Here is a 22,955-nt window from a genome sequence, read left to right as displayed (position 1 = left end):
ATGCCTTTGACAGAGATACATTTCACAAATGTGCAATCGAGCTATTGGCTTTGACGGCCTTCTCTTTTCAAGCACAATTAGAAATGTACAAGAATACGATTTGAACCATTCAGATTGCATGATATGGTTAAAACTGGTTTCACTTCAATAATGCATTATTTTTCCTTGCAAAAAGCACAGAATAGAGGTGGACTGGGCATAATGCCTCACTTCTAACGTATGCTGTTTATAAATTGCTTTTCATTCTCCCTGCTTGGCCATAATGAACAGGCAGCCATTTTATCAGCTTTATTATTAAAATACAGTCACATTGAGCACAGCGATCCAAATCAAAAATAATTGCTAAATATTCAAGACGAGAAGTATTTTGGAAAGACTTCATTGCAGACTGCAAAACATGCATGTCAATTGCACTGCAAATCATGATAGGTTTTTTGTACAATGTAAGCATCTGAAGCTGCAAATGTTTACAAAATCATGCAGACGTCCAAGATTACAATTCATAAACCAACGAAGCACAAGCCCTCAATTTAGAAATACTTATAACAGAAAAATGCCCTATATAATTATAATCACTAGCAACCTGGTTTGCAGAGAAAGTCCTCCTCATTCAAAACATGTTGGATTATATGTACATGGTTGCTAATGACAGGTTGGCTGATGCAACACACACAATAAGGTAGGCACGACCATAACCCCCTATTCCATGGGCTTCACATACATATCTAAGACAACAGCATGGGAATGTAATGAAGGTAAGAAACAACCAAATGTGTTGAATTTAATTTTTTCTAATTATAGCTGCATTCCGCTGGCTTTAGCACATACAACAAAAAGTGCATAATAAATACGTAAAGTGCAAAGTGCAAAAGATACAAAGAGTGCATCCCCCAAGTTGGAGGAGAAATGGGAACGTTTTAAAGTGCAAAAATAGCCATCACACCCTGATCAATGAAGATAAAAGATAGCTCCGAATTGATTCACAATCTAAAACAACTGATTGATAAAATCCAACAAACCAACAATCTGGAATTAATAGCAGTCATAAAGCATGTTTAACATTATGCAAAATTCTTTCTAAATATACAAAAGTCAAAAGTCATCCCCTAGGTGAGACAATCTAATATAATGTAGTTATCTGAGCTCTAAAGGAGAGTATCACAACCCTCCTTTCTTCCTATTTTCAACAATCCCCCAATAGTATAGTGGGATTGATTTCTTCAGGACATGCTACCTCTATCTGTAAAATCAGAATGAAAAGCCGATACTAAATAATCATGTGTTGAATTCAAAGCAAAATTATCTCTGAGCTAAAAAAAATCCAAATGTAATGAAAAAAGGGCATTGCCACACTTACTTGAAAATATTGAAGTGCGCGGTTTAGAATTGGACCAATGAACAAGTCGCCAAATCAACCTAATGGCCATTGCAGGTGTATGTAAGGTGTATGTAATTAGGGGTTTCAGTGGAGTGCCGAAGTGTGATTTGTTTGCTGTTTGTTACTGTGTATGTGTCATGAATGGTAGCTCCCAGTAGGGATTAGGGTCTGACAGGGGCAAAGAAGGAAACAGAGAAAGAATTGAACTTGTAACTTGTGCTCTGTCTGCCCTTTGCTCTGGGTGTCTGGGCAATTGCATGCCCAAAGGAAAGTGCTTAAATGCCCGTGCTGATCCAGAAGTAGTCCAACAGGAGACAGACATTAATCGGGAACAATAACTGAGTCCTCTTTTCACTCTCAATGAAGTAGTAGCATGATCACAGGGTGCATATAAAACGGAGGATAGCACAGGGGCCACGCCGCTGGTCTTGGAAACAAGACCATGCGGAGCAACAGAAGTTCAAATCCCGAATCCGCACATAGACACCGAGCTCAGAAAGAAACCAATTCAATAAATAAAATATAATGACCTGCAAGAAGATTGGCTTCTGAGAAGGGGGGTAGTAAAATGTAGCACAACCTGTAAAGGAGACCAAGAGAAACATAATTCGTTTTTAGTCTAGGCACTTGGTTAAAAAGACCTGCTGGTGCCTTATTTTTGTGTTCTTCCAAACTGCAAATTGGTGGCTCTTAGAAGGTGGGATGCTAAAATCTAACCCTACCTATGAAGGAGACAAAAAGTAAAAGAAGAAAATGAAGGAAAACCTCACCAGTTTATCACCCATTTGGCATGTCTGTACCCTGGTGATTGCAGCACAAGCTTCTGGTTGAGCATCCCAATTGATCTCTATCCCTACAAATTTCATGGTCTTGAATTGTCACCAACAGTCCATTCTGTTGTTTTCTTTCAAGGTTTGAGCTCAATAAATATGAATTCATTAATACAGTATTTACATACATTCAAAGGAATTCAGAGATAATTTGCAGATTTCATCTTTTGTAGCATCAATGCTTAAAACGATGTACACAATGAGACGAGAGATGTTGGTCTTTAGAGCATATAATAGCTACTAAAAAGTCCATACTACGCAGTGGGGGATAAATGTCACCATCAAAGTTAGTAGACACTGGGCCTCCTTACACGGACGGCGGTAAGGGTTACGGGCACCGTTAATGGCAACGGTGACCGTTAACCCTTACCGCCGTACTACGAGGTCCCTTTGCGGGTTGGAGGATTTAACGCCTGCTTCTTGCAGGCGTTAAAATCCAACCCGCTAAGGGACCTCGGAGCTAATTACGGCACCGCAAAATTGCGGTGGCGTAATTAGCGACCTTCCCCATTTCCATAGAGCTCTATGGGGCAGAAATGGGAATGTGGAAGGGCAATGGCGGAAAGGGGATTTACCGCCCCTCCAACCTTGGAATGGGGCGGTAAATCCCCTTTCCGCCAAGGCGGTGCCGGTATTTTACCGGCATGAGCCATGGCGCTAATAGCGCCATGGCTCACCGCCTTCCGTGTAATGAGGCCCACTATCTACAATGTTCTTCATTCCTTCACCAATCAGCGGGCTGTCTGCAGATTCATATAGAGGGCCTGCCTACTGGGCGTTGTGCACTCTGGCATGCATTAGAAGCAGCGGGTTTAGGCGATTGCAATTCTAGCAGGAATACAAGAGTTTTCAATTGTGCTGGCCCAAGATTAACAGATTGCTTAGAAGGAACAGAACTGACGTTCAATGAATTGCACGGACTGCAGTTCATGTGCCAAGCAGGCACCGGTGGGTGCATGCAAATAACCACCTCCACGCTACAGATTACACAACTGTACTTTAGTATTTATAAAGTGGTGCAAAAGAACATGATACAGATGCGGTCCTTTCTGTGAATCCACTGCACTCGTTTCCCCCCACTTCCCTCACCTTTCTACTCTTCCTGAATCACTCTGCTCCCTGTTCTTAAGTATCACTAAGAAAAGGTGTGATTATGGTCTCCTTTGTATCTTTGGCTGTTAGTCACCTTCCAGGAAAGCTTCTCCAGCTTCATTAGGCAGAGTTAAACTTTGCCTGTTTTGATGGACTATTGTTTAATGAGTTCTGGGAAAAGCAAGCACAGCCTTTTTCACTAGCATCTCAATCTCTGCTGAGCCCCTTAAAGAGCTTGCATCTAGGTATACCAGAGGAACCGGGCATCTTGTTATAATTGTCCACTTGATAACATTTCTCTGAAAAGCACTCTAAATAACACCCTCTCTGTCCTTTTATCCAAATGATTTCTTACACTCACGCTTGCTGCGCTCAAAGGCATTGAGCGAGTTTCCCATTAGTCTGGTCCGAAGACACATTTTCAAAATGATTTTGACACAAGCCTTGTTTTCTCTGAATCAATTGCTGCCAGCTATTTTAAGATCCAGTTAAATAATTGTACTCGTTGCAATATCGGTAAAAAAGTGGAACGTTGTTGCTGACATACAATTGCATACAATCACATTATGAGCAGTGGCGTATTTCCAATAAGGCCAACGAGGCCACGGCCTAGAGCGGCATATTTATTTATTTATTCATTTATAAAGCACACTAAACCTGGAGGCACTGTTACAACCAGTTACGCAGAATCTTAGGCGAGCATAGAATAAAAGTAAAAATAAAAGGAGAGAAAGAAACAGTGAAAAACGGAAAGTCAATAGGGGCGAGGCCCTCAGTGAAAAGTTAATTTAACAGCCAGGTTATCAGTGTTCTCCCGAACACTCAATTTGATTGCTCTGCTCTCAGTGCCGGTGGGAGTGCATTCCATTATCTAGCCGCAAAGGTAGCAAAGCTTGCCCCTCCAGCTTTGGCACTTTTGAATTTAGGTAGCATGAGCCTGTTGGTATATACCGATCTCAGGGGTCTGTCTGATTGGGCTCTGGTCACCTTTTGTGAGAGGTACGGTAGGGTTGAGTTGGAGAGGCATCTGTCTGCAATGGGTAGGGTCTTGAAAATTATGCGTTTGAGAATTGGGAGCCAATGAGCCTCCTTCCTGGCATCCGAGATGTGTTCCCTTGTGGTTATGTTGAGGGCAGCTCTGATGGCGTTGTTCTGGATTACCTTCAACTTTCTAATGTTGTGTTGTGAGGTGCCAGCAAACAGGGCATTGCAATAGTCCAGGCTTGTCCCAATGATTGCTCTGGCAATGGTGAGGCAGCTGTCCTGGGAGAGGAAGGATCTGGAGGCATCAGTGAGTTTTGTAATGTGGGCAGCAGATTAGGTGATGGCATTCAACTGATGTGTGAGATGTAGGATGAACTCATCCAGCTGGTTCTTCAATTCAGTGCCATGGCCCGTTCAGAATCCCAATAGGCATATTCCAAGGTTGTGGTAGGTTTCAAGAAATTGCTGAATTTGGTTGTAATCCGTTCTGTCTAGTATTTTCAACAGAAAAGGGACATTGCTGATGGGCTAATAGTTGTTTGGGATGGACGGGTCAAACTAGGCTTTTTTGATCAATGGGCAAACTCAGGCTTCTTTAAAGCTGGAAGGTACTCGGCAGGTGGAGAAGGAGCTGTTGATGAACGTGGTGATGAATGGGACCAGGGATCTGGGCAATCATCACCTTTGTACCTGGTGGGTTTTAGGCTCTTTGATATGATATGATTTTTGCATTTATAACGTGCCTATACACAAGTGCTTCTGAGCCAAGAAGTAGTTCTGTTTTGCAAGTTAAAAGGTTTAATTGATAATTTAAACAATAGATATATATATCACACTTTAGAATAAATTAATAATTGAATAGCACACTTAATCTGATATGATAAAGATTAACAACAGAGAATCTGGCACTAGCACACTTCTTGATAATCACTAAGGAGTTGACATGAAATGGATAAGATAGCAACAATACTTTTATGGTTTCAAATGGATGCAATGTGCAATGAAATGCAGTACAGAAAATAACTTGATAGGATTTCAGCAAAGACAATGTAATCACTTTCTTGGACAATTCACCCCCCCCTTTTATGCAATGCAAGGAAATGGAAGGGAGGCACACAGTTCTCAGAAATGCAATTAAATGTGATTCAGTTCACCCCAGCAAGCTTAGACTACAGAAGTTGAAAACACAGGCCCAAATGCTTTTAAATGTGCTGGAAATGAAGAAAAAAATATGCTAAAATGCTTTTAATTCCCTCTAGAGGTTCAGGGTGAGTGGTATCTAGTTAATATTAGTCCAGGCTCACTTTAGCAAGGATCTAGGGTGTAGCTAGCAGGTTAAACGAATTTCTGGCAAATGGAAGGCAAGCAGCAGCAGATTTTTACACGTGAAGAAATTTGCAAATCGCGGTAAAATGTCAAATCGCGGCTAAATTTGCGAATGCGCCGAGCGCGATTACAGAAGAACTACAAGGACTATCGTCTTGGGGTCGTAGGAAAGCGTAGGATCTCAGCTTCCAGATGAAAGTTACTGCAAGTCTCTAGCACAAACGGTCACGGAGATATGAGCGATTAAATAAAGGTCGTTTTTCAGATTTGAAATTTTAAAGTTCAAAAAGACAAGTGCAGCTTGCAACTAGAAAATGACAGGTGACAGCTTTACAAATGACAGGTGACAATTAGGAGGCAGTTCTACTTAGATTAAATAGATTGAATTATATTATTTTAACTAGGAGATTGGTTCTGCACAGTTTTGCTATGTACTCACAATATATTTAGAAATATGCCTTGCCACGGATCTGGTCAGGTTTTGGACTGCACTCCGGTTCAGCTCTCTCTGGTTTTGGATACTGCTGTGCTTTCTCTGGGTCTTTCTGCACAGCTTTCTCTGGAGATTTGATATATTTGAAGTCTCTATGTCTGCTCTCTGAAGGTTGAGGGAGGTAAAGTATGGATTTTCCGGCAGAGCTTCCAGCTGCAAATGGATTTGAAGGTCCCTATCTGTCCTGTCTGTCTGCTTTTATGTGTTTTCAAAATGGGTGTGTGTGAGCATCACTAGACCCTACCCCTCTCCACTTATCATTGGCCAAGCTTTCATTTCTCCCCTGATTGGGGATCTAAGTTGTGTCAGAGTGATGTCATTTTACAGCCTGCAGAAAGTCCAATCCTCCTGTCAACTTACACACAAATCTAGATTTGAACCAAATACATATTTGCAGAGGTACATATTGTTTTAAAATCATATGCACCCATCATGCATTACAGGAGGTATACCCTGTTCAAACTCTGCTCTTCCTGGGAGGTTGCATTCAGAAATGGCAATATTTTGCACTTTTTAACTGGTTCGCAATACCGGACATTACCCCAAATTTACACACATGTGCGCAAGGAGTATGGACATTAGTTGATGAAGTGTCAGATTTTTCACATGCACACATTTTGAGTAATATCCTCTTTTCCGCTAAAACCCCCCTGAACATGCCACCGGTTCTAAAAACCTCTTAAAATGTGGGCAGAAAAATCACAAGAATTATGGTGTCGTTTAAATAATTTTCACAAGTCCGTACTATGAGTTATTCATCTTTTTCTAAAACCATATTCTGGCTATAGAGGTGTGTCTTTTCAGGTCACATGGTACAGAAACCAGTCTTTCCAGTTTCTGCCAAGCTCAGAGACCCTGCCCCTCCCAGCTTCTGCCAAGAGGAAGCTGTTTTACGACATCTGCAATAAAACATTTGCCTGAGTCAGGACAGGGCTTTGTTCAGAGCTCCTGTATTCTGTGGGGGCTCCCCTTAATTCAATTATCAGAGAGATGGCATATCCTTAGTGTGGCCAGCAAAAGGCAGATAGGCCTGGGAACACAGCTGTGACTCAAGTTTCACTCCTGATGGGGGTAGTTGCCAGGCAGAATTCAGTTTCTCAAGCCAAGTTTCAGATAAAATGTCACTTTTTGTTACCCAGTTTAAGTCAAGACATTTTTTTACATATGCAGCTAGAATGCTGATTCTAAGTTTAAAACTATGACATTTAAACAATTGCAACCTATGTGACACTCAAAGTAGGTCACTCATTTCTTTTAAACATTTAGATTTTTAGTGTCATTCAGTTCAAATTTACTTAAACTGCTGAAATCCACAGCTCAGCCAGTCTTGTTATAAACCTTCAAGTCACTTCAGAATATAACTTTACATTGGATCCACCTTTCAGTAAGTCTTTCTTTGGCATGTTTTGGGTTCATTTATTCAGTTTTCTACAAAAAAAGTAAAATCTGGTGGTTTTAAAACGCCGGCTTTTGGATAGTGGTGAGTACTGGTACTGCACCCTTTTTTGGGATTTAAGAAAATGAATTCCCAACAGTTATGGGTTTGCTTTTGGCAATCAGCATTGCCACTCCCAATGGTTTCAGACTACTGTGTGGGTAGTCCACTGGTGGTTTTAGGCAGTGTCCTTCTGTGCCCATAACATCGGCAAAATGAGTGGCAGCCTATTCTTCATGCATTTCCCTGTGCATTTCCTGGGAAGCTCTGGCCATCATGATGTTTTCCATGTCAATACTGCACAGTTTTGAGGTAGGGCTTGGATGCATGGGTAAATACATCCCACAAGCCCCCCTCTTGCGATGGCCATTTGGTTTCACTGATGGGACTTGCAAGACCCGGGATGTTTCCTCATCTTCTTCCAATAGATGGCACAGTTCAGTATCTTTTCCTCCATCCAGTCGGATCGATCGGTTCTCCTCGCCGGTCCTGATGGGAATATTGGGCGGTACACTGGGCCCATTGGATCTTCGTTCCCGGTCTCCGGATCGTCCTCCTTGTCCCGTCTCCAGGTTTTCTTTCTCCTAGGACGACAAAGGAAGAGCGGCAATACCTATTCATAGACATTTTTCCACCACTGTTGAGATAGTGGGGCAGCATATGCATTTCATCATAACGAAACATTACATTCTTATTTTGAAAAAAAAAACAGTATAACTAAGAGACAGTTTCATGCAAATCACAATATTTTAGAGACTAGATGTGGTATGTTTTATGGTTGGAACTGAATTAGTCTGAGACAGTACCCGCAAGGATTCCAGAGGATTCCTCCAGTTGTTGCAGAGTGTGCCTGGGATGGCAACATTTCAACTGGTTTATGTGGACCCACTTGTCTTCCCCCACTGCCAAAGGACCTTTGGGGATGTGGATTTTGTAGGCCACAGGGGAGATCTTGTCGATGATCTCAAAGGGTCCCTTCCATGTAGGCAAGAATTTCCGCTGTTTTGCCTGGTTCCTTTGGAAGTTGTATAGATAGACCCGGTCTCCCACCTGATATTCCTTCCTGGAAGTTTTCAGGTCATAATGGGTCTTCATGCTATCAGCCGATCTTTCTAGATTCCGCTGAGCGTAAGCAAAAGCATGTTGGAGGTGTTTCCTTAAATTCTCCACATACTCATGAGTTGTGGAGGCATTTATCAGTGTCTGCTCTTGGGTCCTGTAGAGCAAATGCTGAGGAAGCACCATCTTGCGCCCAGTCATCAACTCAAATGGTGACATTTTGGTTGCAGATGAAGGGGTAGATCTGATGGCCATTAGGACCAGAGGTAATCGGATATCCCAACTTGGCCCAGAATCTGCCACAAACTTCTTTAATATGCTCACAATGGTTCGGTTATATCTCTCTACTGCCCCAGAAGAAGCTGGTCTATAAGCAATATGCAGCTTTCTCTTGACCCCCAGTATCTCCCACATCTTTGTCATTACTTCACTGGTGAAGTGGCTACCCCTGTCTGACTCAATCCTTTCAGGTAGACCAAAACGGGAAAAGATGTGGTTAATCATCAGGGCAGCTGCCGTTTCTGCCTTGCAATTTGGGGCTGGGAGACATTCCACCCACTTGGTAAACAAGCATGTCACAGTCAACATGTACTTATTCCCCCTAGCAGAGCGAATCACGGGGCCTACAAAGTCGATTTGTAAATCTGACCATGGCAGTGTCATCCCCCTCTTTTGAAGAGGCGCACGGTGCGTGAGGGATGATGGCTGAAATTGTGCACACACAAGACACCCCTTCAAGTATTGGTCGAGGTCCTGCCCCATGTGTGGCCAGTATGCAACCTCTCTTAAGATTTCCAATGTTGTGTGAAACCCCCTATGACCGGCGGTGGCCGCATCATGGGCGTGACTTAACATCAGGCTTCGGAATGAGGTAGGAACCACCCACTGATCGTGGCCAGCTTTGGATTTCCTTACCAGCAAACCGTCTTGGATTCGGAACATTTTTGGACATTTCATCAACACTCTTAGGTCCTCTTTCCCAATGTAATCGGTATCCGTCAGGGGAAAGTTCTCAGGGTCCTCAAGGTGCTGGTAAAATTTACCAATAATTGGATCCCCCTTCTGAGCGGTAATCAAATCAGCATCAGGGGTCTCCTTACTCCATTGTGCAATTGAAAGGTCGTTGTGAGCATTTGTCTGGGACCTAGTGATAGCAGTGACCTGGATTTCCCCCAACAGGGACTCAATCTCAATTAGATCCCCTTGGATGGCCCCGGTTTTGGCCAGCTGATCAGCTAAGTCATTTCCAGTTTTGTCTGGTCCCTCTACTTTGGAATGACCCTTGATCTTTTTCCAATAGATGGTCATCTCATTCGAGGTGACCAGATCATCAATGTTTTGGATCAACTTCCCATGTTTCAAGGGTTTGTTATTAGCACATAACATGCCTCTGGTTTTCCAATTAACCAGGTGCTCCACGAACCCGTTCCGTACATAATCTGAATCTGTGATTATGACCAGTTCGTGGAGTTGATGCTGGACAGCAGTGAGGATGGCCTGATGCACAGCCATCAATTCTGCCACCTGACTACTTCGGGGACCAATTTTGTATCCAGCGGAGGGTTCTGGGGACTCATTCACCCATGCATTCCCTACGCCGGCCACCAGTTCTTTCTCCCCGTTGTTGTCAACATGGTAAGAGCATCCATCCACATACACAGTGGGCATTCCCTCACACTTGTCTTCTTCAAAGACTTTGTGTGGGGAATTAAGGTATGCCTCCATGTTGTCCTTGATTTTTAGACTTTCGTCCTCGAGACAGTTTTCTCTGGCACAATCATGCAAGTCAGCCAGACCTTGCGCGAGGGGACTCTTCTTGTTTTGGCCATATCTGACCTCCACAGGAAAGCCTTGCATTGACAGAATCCAGGAAGCAATTCGGGAATTACTCACATTTCCGGCCCGGATTCTGTCACTTTGGAGATATTGCAGAGGCTGGTGTGGAGTCTCCACTATGTTGTGTTCCCCCTGGATAAACGGGCGGTAATTCTTCAATGCCCACACCGTTGCCAGGAGTGCCTTCTCACAATCGTTGAATTTTTCCTCCACAGAGGATAAAGTTTTGCTCGCATAGGAGATTACTTTATTGACCCTGTCATGCTTTTGGTATAATACTGCCATCAAGCACGTATTAGAGAACCCCGTCTCCAGGAAGAACTCCTTGTTTCTGACAGGGTAAGCTAGGCAGGGCGCTTGTGAGAGGCTTCTTTTGAGTTGTCTTACTGCCTCGGCTTGTTCTGGACCCCATTCCCACTTGACCCCCCCTTCAGGAGATGAATCAGGGGTCTGGTGATCTCTGCGTAGCCCTCAATGAACTTTCTGCTGTAATTAGTCAGTCCAAGGAGGCTCCTTAGTTCTCGCAGAGTTGTGGGGTCTTTCAGTTTCTGAAGTGATTCCACTTTCTTTTCCTGGGGACAGAGACCCTGAGGAGTAATCTCATGCCCCAAGAAATTAACACGGGTTCTACACCACTGTGCTTTCTGAAAGGAAAGTTTTGCTCCGGCGGCCCTCAACTGCGTCAGAACATAACGGATCTCCGCTATGTGTTCCTCCACAGATGAACTTTTGATGAGGACATCATCTACATAAGCCAGGTTACCCCTCGCACCCAGGTCGGGCATGGCCTTATGTAGGAAAATATTGAACTCATTACCGGAGTTGAGGTATCCGAAAGGAGTCCGGGTCCATGTGTACTGCTGGCCCCCAAAGGTAAAAGCCAGTTTGTATTGGTCCTCCCTGCTGACAGGCACGGTCCAGTATCCATTGGTCAGGTCTATTGCAGTGAATACCTGTGACCCCTTAATCTGGGCCAGCCCTTGGTCAATGTAGGGAAGAGGCCATCGGGAAGTATGGACCCGTTTGTTGAGCTCCCTAAGGTCAGCACAGAGTCTCCACTGGCCGTTTGGCTTCAATATTCCCAGCACCGGGTTATTGAAGGTGCTGTGGACTGGACGGATTATTCCCCTGGACTCAAGGTTCTTAATTATTTCAGTAAGGGACTCCATTGATGCGAGAGGCAAGCGATATTGCTTCACAAACACAGGAGTCATGCCAGGGTCCGTGGGGATTGTGGTTGTGTGGATGTCGGTGCGACCACACTCATATGAGTCTACCGCAAAGAGATCTTGGAAATCCAAGAAAACTTGTTTCAACTTTTGCTTTTGTTCCAGAGTCACACAGGCATCAGCTAGGTTGACTCTCTCTTCCACCATCTGCCTGAAGCCTGGAAAGACTTCTGGTTTGGCTATCTCCGCGGCCTCCTCCAGCTGGGCGGAGAAGTCCCTGGTCAGAGTGCTGATTTGGACTGGAGGCTTCAGGTGGGAAAGGCAGCCCTCATGGACTTGGAAAATCACCTCATCCCTCCTGAAGTCACAAGTCACATCTTCCTTACCATAGGGGCAGGAAGTGTACACCAGGAAGTTCCCCCCATGCCGGGTAAAAATCCTGTCTGGTGTTGTATTGTCATCACTGTCACTGTCAAAGCAGTCCTTGGGGATTGGCCCTAACAGTTCATTTACTAAGTCGATGGAAAAATGTCGGTCATCAACCGCCATTCCAATAATGGTGCCTGCGGCTTGAGTAATACTCTTTAAGTCGCTGTTATCCACCTCTATTAGAATGGTGTCATGTTCTATGTCGACTAATGGAGTTGGGTTTACCCCCAACCCTTGCTGTTGGAGAGAAGCGTTTAGATGTATGTAAGCATCAGGGTTTTTCAAATGTTGTCCTCTTTTAACTTTCACTTCCAGGGAGAATTGTCGGGTCCTTTCTGGGATGGTGACTTCCTCTTTGATCTGAATTTCAACTGCATAAGGTAGCAATTGAGCTGACCTAAATGCTTTTTCTGGATCATCAAAGCCCATGGGATTATCCGCTAATCGGGACCAAGCTTTGAAGTTTATTAGGTCCAAACTAATGGCAAAGCGATTGAGAATGTCACTGCCTAAGTAAAAGGCGGCAGGGACGTCTCGCACGACCCAACAATTGTGGACTATGCTCTTGTTGCCAATGGAGATTTTGAGCATACACCTGCTTGGCAGGAGATGTTTGGAATTAGGCGCTTCCAGGTCCATTTCCCATTTGTCTATCAGTTTGAATGTGGGAATGGCTGGATCTTTTGGGAGTTGGCGGAACATGGCTTCGCTGATGAAGCTCTTACCGTTGTACACACACACTCGAGCGAGAACAGAGTCCTTCCCATCATTTAACTGAACAGGGATGAACAACTGCTCTCCAATTTGCTGAATATCAGCCAGGCTCTGAGCTGATTTCACATCTTTCTGGACTATATGAGTGGGAGTTTCTGATTGTGGATTAGTATAGAATCTCAGAGTGTTTCCTTACAGCGTGGAGTACCACTTTAGACTGGAAGGAAGGTTGATTTTCAGAAATAGAGAGGACCCTCCACCACCAGTCTCTTGTCCTACTGCTATTACTGTCACGTCTGGAATTTGGCTATTCTGGAAGTGAAATTCTACTTGGTCAGATTTTTGTTCAACCATGTGGCAGGTGCCGTTTAAACTAACATGGTTGACACTCTGTTTTAATTTTATTGGTCGGCTAGTCTGGGTCCTTGTTTACGCAATCTATTAGGGGTGACAACCTTCTCAGGAGGTCATTCCCTAGTAAACAAGGGGTGCCCTCTGGGGTCACAACTATGACCGGGTGTTTCAACTTGTGTCGCCCAATTTTAATGTCCAAATCTGCCGTCCCCTCGACGGGAATTTCCTTCCCGTCAAAGTTCTGCAGTTGTCCAGGAAGAGAGGTGAGAGGAATTTGGTAATTCTCTCCCCTTCCTGCATTCAGTTCATCAAAGGCCCTTCTGGACAGAAGGGTAGCTTGAGATCCCGTGTCCACCAGTGCCAAAATTGTACCCTGCCCCTGTACTTGTACCGGGGCATAGTATCTTCCCTCCTTCTCCTCAAGGGGGCACAGATAATGCACATTTTTGGACAACTGGTGGGCTAACTTTCTAGTTTTGGACATCGCTAGCGAAGAGATTTGGGCAGAATTCTGTGTAGAGCCTTGGGAATCTGAAAGAAAAAGTTGGCAACTGGAGATCAGAGCCATTATGGGTTCCCCTGGCTCCGGTTTTAGGCCGCCCCCCCCTTTTTGGAGGCAGTCACCAGGATGGGTTTGAACCAGGGGATTTTCTTGCTGTTGGTTCTGGGATGAGATGGTGGGCGGCGGTAGCTCAGTCTCCACATCTCCCCAGTCTGGATTTGCATCCCTAGGGACCCATTTTTCTTTCGGAGGAGTTCCCCCCTCTCTGAAGGAGAAGATCCTTTTCCCAGGATCCTCTGAGGATCCCTCCCCCTCAAATTGGAAGATCTGTACCTCCTCCTCAAACTGAGTCTGTTTGGGTCTTTTGTTTCTCCTACCCCCCCTCTGCCTCTTAGGAGGCAGACTTTCAGGGGCAAGAGATTTTGTTTCCGGTTCCTGGGTTTCCAGGGGCTGTTTACAAGTGAGGAAGGAAGCTTCCTCCAAGGCTTTACACCCCCCTTCCCCTTGTGCCTCCTCCCTGGGAACCGGTGTGTTATCGGGGTGCTGCCCCCGTCATTGTTCTGGAGCCCCAGGTCCAGAGTTGGGTGCGTTCTGCGCCGGCACGCCCATCTGAGGGTTCTGCTGAGCCCTCAGTATGTGACCCAGAGCCCGCGCCATGTTTTGAACCTGGTGCTCTAACTGGGAAACCCGCTCAGGCTGATACGGGGCCCTGTTTTCTCCCCTGGGCTGATCCCGGGAAGGGTAGCTGTCCCTCCTCTGGTAATACCCCGGATTGGGAAGATTTGGGTACCCCTCCACCCTTGGCCTCCCCTCTCCCGGATTAGGTTGTCTGGGCTCAGGGAATTGGGGAAAGAAGGGTGGAGGATTTTGGGGCTGGAAATTGGGTGGATACCTGGGGAAAAAGTTCTGCCCAGGGTTTGGAGAATTTCTGCCCTCCTGTGGGAAGTTAGGAGGGAAGTTCCCTGGGTTAGGTGCTTGGCTGGATCCCCCCCCCCTTGGTCTGGAGGAGTCCACACATAACCCAGGATGGGTCGATTTCCCTTGTAACGGGGACTTACATAATCAGGAGAGCGAGGGACCCCATTTGTGGGGCTGCCTCCCTGGCTCCCTGTCTGTGACTGGCCCGAGGACCTTCTGGGCCTAGCATTATTAGGTGCAGGTAGGTTTTTAGGCCCCCCCATCTCCAAATCCAAAACGGGGGTGACCTTTACCTCTGCCACCTTGGCAGCAGCAGGGTTGCTGTTGGCTTTGCGGTTTTTCGGGGCATTACTTTTGCTATCTACCGGTTTATGCACCTCATAGATCCGGGTAGCCTGTTCAATGACCCAGTCTAAAGATCTTTTCTCATGAAAATCCCTCACGAGCTGGGTCATTATGTATTTGGGCAAGGCATGAAAAAATGTATTAATGAATTCTCTACGGTCTGTGCGCACCCTTCTGGTGGTCTGCGCAAAAGCACGTTTCAGTTCTTGCACAAATTCTTGTGGGCTGCCTTGCGAGCCTCTTGAGGATTTCTATGAATGGAAAAATGTTTCAAGATGGCCGCCTTATAGGTGGACCATCTTAAATGATTTTGGTCCTCCAGCCCCGCAAAGAAACTGGAGTATTCCGGGGAGAAGGTCCACTTTACATATTGAATACAGCTTTGGCTGTCCTTCAAATGGAAAGTCTCCATCATTTGCTCAAACAACTCTAAGTGCTCCCAAACAGAATACTTAGCGTTCTTATGGTAAGGCGTGATGACGCTCCTGATCGCCTTAATCTGCTTTAAGGGGTCCTTAAGCAAGGCCCTTTTTGCCTTATTGGCCTTTTTGGTTCGGGTAACCCTTGTCCATTCATCCTCTGACTCAGAGGCACTGCTCCCAGAGGTTCCTGTCTGCTCTTCCAGGTTTTCCCGGATTCTGCGAGCCTGGGAATGGCTGGCAGAATGTGGGGACCTGGTCTCCTGTGTCCTGCGCAGTTCAGAGGAGTCTTCAGATTCCTCCTTGCTGCCAGGATTTGATGGGTACCCCCTCCACTGACCTAACTGGGCAGAGATTTTCAGGATGCCCTTAATGGGCCTACTCTCCTGGGGTACCCCACTAAATTGCACTGCGCTTGGGTGCCCATACCCGGATGCCCGCCCCTCCATACCTGGGTGGTACTGGCCTATGAGCCCCATACTTTTGTCTGGATAGTAGTCTGCCATCCCGGTGGCCCGGTGCTCATGTGCGCCGGGGAACATGGGGGTGGCAGAGTCCAGGGACTGAGAGGTATGAGGGCCTCTGGTACTAGGGCTCCTGAGGTTATGCTCCGGAGTTTCCCTTTCCCAGCGAACCTCATCTCTATCCGCCCCTGCTCCCTGTTGCAATGCAAGAGCCTGCATTTGTGCCTTCAGTTCCTCAGTTAAGGCCGTACTGGACTCTATCAGTCTCTCCTGCATCGCTACCTGTTGTTGGAGCCTATCATTGTGTTGACAGAGGGCCTCATTTTCCCTCTGTGCTTCCTGGTTGGTCCTGGAGAACTGGGCCAGTCTTTGCTGCAGGAGGGTTACCTCCTGAGCTGTGTCCCTATTGGCCTGCTCCTTTCTTGCTAGAGCGTCCTCCACCCTTCTGGTGTGCTCTACCAAGTTCTGGTTTTCTTTTTGGAGATCACCCAGCCCCTGGAGGGCCAGGTGATTTTCTTCAATTTCCTTTTTTAAGTGGCAGACTTCCTGGCCTAAAGTGTCTCTTTCCTGACTAAGAGCCTGCATCTGTGCCGCCAGGTCGTCCCTTTGCCTTTGGAAGGCACCGGCTTTCTGGCGCTCCTGATCAAACTCTGCCTGGGTATCCAGGTCTTTCAGGATCAGTTTATTGCTCTCCTCTTTCTCTCTGTCTAGTTGGATTTGCAAGGTGGCTACCTGCTCTGTGCATGCCCTGTTGAAATTGATCTGTTGCTCCAGCTTTTTCTGGCTCTGCAGTAGGGAGTCCAAACTGTCTTGGCGTTCCTGCTGCAAAGCCGGAATTCTGGTATCCCGGTCTGTCTTTTCCTGTTGCAGGATGTCCATATCCTCTTTTATTTTAATGATGTACTGCCTACTATCATCTTCTGACTCCTGGCTCCTCTCCAGCCTCTGCTCAGAAGAGACCAGGTCAGATTGGACCTTCTCTAACGCCATCTGTCGCTTATTCGCCAGATCTTGGCTTTCAGTACATCTATCCTGCATGTCTCCCATCTTGTCGTGTTCATCTTTGGCCTTCGGGGCCATGTATAGTTCACTCAGGGCCACATGTAGTGGACCCTGATCTCTATATATATCTGACTCCGTTTCAGTGACATGTTGTGTGATTGCCTGCAACCACGCATCATGGCCCTGTTCGGTCCATTCACCTCTCACAAATAGCTTATCTAAGAGGTGCTCTCTGGCTATTTTCATGTCCACGAGTGTCGTCATTCTGGAAATTTGATTTCCTTCCTGACTTACAAGAGTTAGTATTTTATTCTTGCAAAACAGACCGTTTCCTTGGAGCGTTCCTATGAGGAGTGCTTTACAGCGTAACACAGCGTGGTGATCCGACCGGATATGTGTATCTGGTCAGCTGCCACGCTGTATTAATCTGCACAAATGGTAGATCTAACCCAAACGTCCGGCACGAGCCCCCAATTTGTAAGAGGATTCAATTCAACACTACAGCTAAGTCAACGCCTAGTCTATAATACTGAATGAAAACCCTTATTGATATAACTTTATGTCCAGTTCATGCGTTCTGGATGACTACCCCTATATAACACCCCTCTCTTGGAATCCTCCTGACCCCACCGAGCCAAGAAGTAGTTCTGTTTTGCAAGTTAAAAGGTTTAATTGATAATTTAAACAATAGATATATATATCACACTTTAGAATAAATTAATAATTGAATAGCACACTTAATCTGATATGATAAAGATTAACAACAGAGAATCTGGCACTAGCACACTTCTTGATAATCACTAAGGAGTTGACATGAAATGGATAAGATAGCAACAATACTTTTATGGTTTCAAATGGATGCAATGTGGAATGAAATGCAGTACAGAAAATAACTTGATAGGATTTCAGCAAAGACAATGTAATCACTTTCTTGGACAATTCACCCCCCCCTTTTATGCAATGCAAGGAAATGGAAGGAAGGCACACAGTTCTCAGAAATGCAATTAAATGTGATTCAGTTCACCCCAGCAAGCTTAGACTACAGAAGTTGAAAACACAGGCCCAAATGCTTTTAAATGTGCTGGAAATGAAGAAAAAAATATGCTAAAATGCTTTTAATTCCCTCTAGAGGTTCAGGGTGAGTGGTATCTAGTTAATATTAGTCCAGGCTCACTTTAGCAAGGATCTAGGGTGTAACTAGCAGGTTAAACGAATTTCTGGCAAATGGAAGGCAAGCAGCAGCAGATTTTTACACGTGAAGAAATTTGCAAATCGCGGTAAAATGTCAAATCGCGGCTAAATTTGCGAATGCGCCGAGTGCGATTACAGAAGAACTACAAGGACTATCGTCTTGGGGTCGTAGGAAAGCCTAGGATCTCAGCTTCCAGATGAAAGTTACTGCAAGTCTCTAGCACAAACGGTCACGGAGATATAAGCGATTAAATAAAGGTCGTTTTTCAGATTTGAAATTTTAAAGTTCAAAAAGACAAGTGCAGCTTGCAACTAGAAAATGACAGGTGACAGCTTTACAAATGACAGGTGACAATTAGGAGGCAGTTCTACTTAGATTAAATAGATTGAATTATATTATTTTAACTAGGAGATTGGTTCTGCACAGTTTTGCTATGTACTCACAATATATTTAGAAATATGCCTTGCCACGGATCTGGACAGGTTTTGGACTGCACTCCGGTTCAGCTCTCTCTGGTTTTGGATACTGCTGTGCTTTCTCTGGGTCTTTCTGCACAGCTTTCTCTGGAGATTTGATAGATTTGAAGTCTCTATGTCTGCTCTCTGAAGGTTGAGGGAGGTAAAGTATGGATTTTCCGGCAGAGCTTCCAGCTGCAAATGGATTTGAAGGTCCCTATCTGTCCTGTCTGTCTGCTTTTATGTGTTTTCAAAATGGTTGTGTGTGAGCATCACTAGACCCTACCCCTCTCCACTTATCATTGGCCAAGCTTTCATTTCTCCCCTGATTGGGGGAGCTAAGTTGTGTCAGAGTGATGTCATTTTACAGCCTGCAGAAAGTCCAATCCTCCTGTCAACTTACACACAAATCTAGATTTGAACCAAATACATATTTGCAGAGGTACATATTGTTTTAAAATCATATGCACCCATCATGCATTACAGGAGGTATACCCTGTTCAAACCCTGCTCTTCCTGGGAGCTTGCATTCAGAAATGGCAATATTTTGCACTTTTTAACTGGTTCGCAATACCGGACATTACCCCAAATTTACACACATGTGCGCAAGGAGTATGGACATTAGTTGATGAAGTGTCAGATTTTTCACATGCACACATTTTGAGTAATATCCTCTTTTCTGCTAAAACCCCCCTGAACATGCCACCGGTTCTAAAAACCTCTTAAAATGTGGGCAGAAAAATCACAAGAATTATGGTGTCATTTAAATAATTTTCACAAGTCCGTACTATGAGTTATTCATCTTTTTCTAAAACCATATTCTGGCTATAGAGGTGTGTCTTTTCAGGTCACATGGTACAGAAACCAGTCTTTCCAGTTTCTGCCAAGCTCAGAGACCCTGCCCCTCCCAGCTTCTGCCAAGAGGAAGCTGTTTTACGACATCTGCAATAAAACATTTGCCTGAGTCAGGACAGGGCTTTGTTCAGAGCTCCTGTATTCTGTGGGGGCTCCCCTTAATTCAATTATCAGAGAGATGGCATATCCTTAGTGTGGCCAGCAAAAGGCAGATAGGCCTGGGAACACAGCTGTGACTCAAGTTTCACTCCTGATGGGGGTAGTTGCCAGGCAGAATTCAGTTTCTCAAGCCAAGTTTCAGATAAAATGTCACTTTTCGTTACCCAGTTTAAGTCAAGACATTTTTTTTACATATGCAGCTAGAATGCTGATTCTAAGTTTAAAACTATGACATTTAAACAATTGCAACCTATGTGACACTCAAAGTAGGTCACTCATTTCTTTTAAACATTTAGATTTTTAGTGTCATTCAGTCCAAATTTACTTAAACTGCTGAAATCCACAGCTCAGCCAGTCTTGTTATAAACCTTCAAGTCACTTCAGAATATAACTTTACATTGGATCCACCTTTCAGTAAGTCTTTCTTTGGCATGTTTTGGGTTCATTTATTCAGTTTTCTACAAAAAAGTAAAATCTGGTGGTTTTAAAACGCCGGCTTTTGGATAGTGGTGAGTACTGGTACTGCACCCCTTTTTGGGATTTAAGAAAATGAATTCCCAACAGTTATGGGTTTGCTTTTGGCAATCAGCATTGCCACTCCCAATGGTTTCAGACTACTGTGTGGGTAGTCCACTGGTGGTTTTAGGAAGTGTCCTTCTGTGCCCATAACATCGGCAAAATGAGTGGCAGCCTATTCTTCATGCATTTCCCTGTGCATTTCCTGGGAAGCTCTGGCCATCATGATGTTTTCCATGTCTACTGCACAGTTTTGAGGTAGGGCTCGGATGCATGGGTAAATACATCCCACACATGTATGGCAAGCTCCTGGTCTGTGAACTTGGGTTTTCACACCCTCTCCAAGGCTGACTTGCCCCTGGCATTTTCCAAGCTTTTGGAGGAGTGAATGGCTTACAGGGGCTGCCATTTAAAGTGGATTGTGATTTCCAAGATGGCAGCCGCTTTATTTCCCATTCCGGCATTGACGCGTTTCTCGCAGTGCCTATAGTGCGCGCTTCTAGTGCCGTGGCTTGGCAGTAGCGCAATATGCTCTGGATTTACGAGTTCATCACCATTTTGCCACTGGGCGCCATTTGCGTTAACGCCATGTCCATGTGCGCGTGCGCGCCGACTCATGATCGGGCGTTGTATCCATCAGATAACATGGCGTTAGTGCAAATAGCGCTCGACGGAAAATACGCTTGGATACCGCCCAACTCGTGATGAGGCCCTCTGTGTGGTACCACACATTACTTATATCCAGTAATAGATGAACTAACTGCAGACAGTTTTAAATAGACAGGTGGATTCTTAAGTGAGGTGTAACAGCATAGAATAGGGAAGAAAGGCCGGTTAGTGGTGAACAGTGGCAAAATACTTGGCTTGATAGATAATTCTGAAATGGAATGGAAAAGTAAGGGAGTAACTTATTCTGTCTTTTACAGCCCAGTCACATAACGTTTAATAGCGTTGTGCTTTCTTTAAAATGGTTCTACCATCCCAAAGTTCCTGGGAGGCTACAGGAAAACAGGATCCAAGATGACTCTGGGTTCCCTGGATGACTTGTGAGGCTAGAAGATGTTCTTCGTCGCCAAAGTACCTTTGGTGCCTTGGCAGGCGAAGTGGCAGAGTTTCTTGGTTTTATTTGACGATTCCCTCCGAGGATGGACCCCATTTGGAAGAAGGAGCCCTTGGAATGCTGAGTACAAGAATAAAAAGGAACCAAAGTCTTTCTGAAGTGCAGCAGTTTTACTCTTCGCTGTGCTATCCTTTGTTCGTTGATTTCTCCAACTGTAGAAGTCTTGTGAAGAGGAAACTTGCTGTGGGCTCCTTAAAGACTTAGTGGGTGAAAGTAAGACCCCTGGCACCCTTCGTTGACTTCGGGAAGAGACAGGTGCATAGGTCACTTTTGATGTGGGGTTTTGGATTTACTCGTTATTCGACTTTCGGTTCTTCGGTGCTGCAGCCACAACATAGACATCTGCATGGCTTCTGGTGACCTGGAATCCACGACCTCAGACCCTCACCAAGTTTGGACCCACAGGACATTTTCGTTAGCTTCTGGTGGACCTTCCTCTGTTTCCAGCAACTCTGGACTCACTCTGGGTGGTGGGGAAAGTTGTCATGGATGATGGTAAGGATGTCCTTTAAATGGTTCTTAGGCAGTTTAGAACATTTGCAGCTCTGGATGTCCAGCAGCACTATGCCAGAGTACCCCCTCTGCTGGGCGGTAGACAGCAACGACTTCCAGCGCTCACAAATTGCACCTGTGGACCCTGGTTGACATCAATGGATTTCTTCGACTTGAGATGTCCAGGCACTCCTCTTCAGGACTTTGAAGACCGCTTCTCCGGATGGTAGGCACATAGGACTGGCTTCCAGGATACTTTGATGAAGAGCAGCAGGTTTGCACGATGGTCCCTCGTAGCTCGGGAGAGGTCTCCTTGGGAGACCTGACAGCTTTTGGATAACTTGAAGAAATGCAGCATCCAGGCTCAGTTAGCTAATTATGCATAAGGGCATTCATGGAGGCAGGCAGCCAATCAGGCTCACAGGCATTCAAGCCATTCACTCCACCCAGACACCCATAACAAAGAATGTGGATTGGGGCAAGTACCCAGCCTTTCAGCACACTACACTGAATTCATGTGAGTTTCAGGCAGGGCTGTCTCATTCATTGTGTCACACACACAGACACCCGCAACAGGTCCCACAGAGGTCCCACCCCTACGGTGTACCCTCAACACACCTACCCCTAGGGTGTACCCACAACAGGGTGTACACACAACACCTGGGAAGGCTCCAGTCAGTCTGACAGAAGGCAGCCCCCGGGCCATATAATGTTTATCCACCCAACAGCCAGTCAGGGGGAACAGGAACAGAGCCATATATCATGTTCCACCCAACAGCTATTCAGGAGAAAGGGACAGAGTCAAAAACACACATAAGGTGTACAAGGGTGTACCCCCACCCATGGGTGCCCTAAGGGTATCCCATGGGTGTTGTTCACCAAAAGTATAATTAAGAGCTGCACTACCAGAGGGCAGGAAAAATAAAGAAAAAATACACAGAGAAGTGGTAGGACAAGGACTGGAGGCATTTCCAGCATCACAGTGGCCTTGTGGGGCGACCAGCTTCTTGCTAGGTGCGGGGAGCTCATAGTAAAATTGAGGCGGCATTGTGGACGGCGCATTTGTTAAATAGGTGTTCATTTTCATTTTCAAATTGTTCCATGTTGGCTAAATTGAAAAGACAGTCATGAAACTGACTATCCCTTTTCCGAGTCTGGCTGGCTGCTGCGGATGTCCACTGATGCCAGCCTGCCTTGTCATGGAGTGGCGTTAAGATGCGTGACGTCCTCTTCTCCAATAGGCATGCTGAGCGATGGCTAAGCCAGGAAGGCAAGCACCAGCAAATCGAAGAGAGCGCTCTCTGCTCCAGCAGAAGTTCATGCAGTTTCTGCTCTGGCCTGGGTTGTCGTTTAGGCCTGTATTCTGGAGGGCTCACTGGGGAGCGAAGATCAGAAGGGAACGATGCAAACCCGTATA

This window comes from Ambystoma mexicanum, chromosome 2p (genome assembly GCF_040938575.1).
Source record: "Ambystoma mexicanum isolate Mex_15411 chromosome 2p, UKY_AmexF1_1, whole genome shotgun sequence".
NCBI classification, from domain to species: domain Eukaryota; kingdom Metazoa; phylum Chordata; class Amphibia; order Caudata; family Ambystomatidae; genus Ambystoma; species Ambystoma mexicanum.
This window is presented reverse-complemented; position numbering follows the sequence as displayed.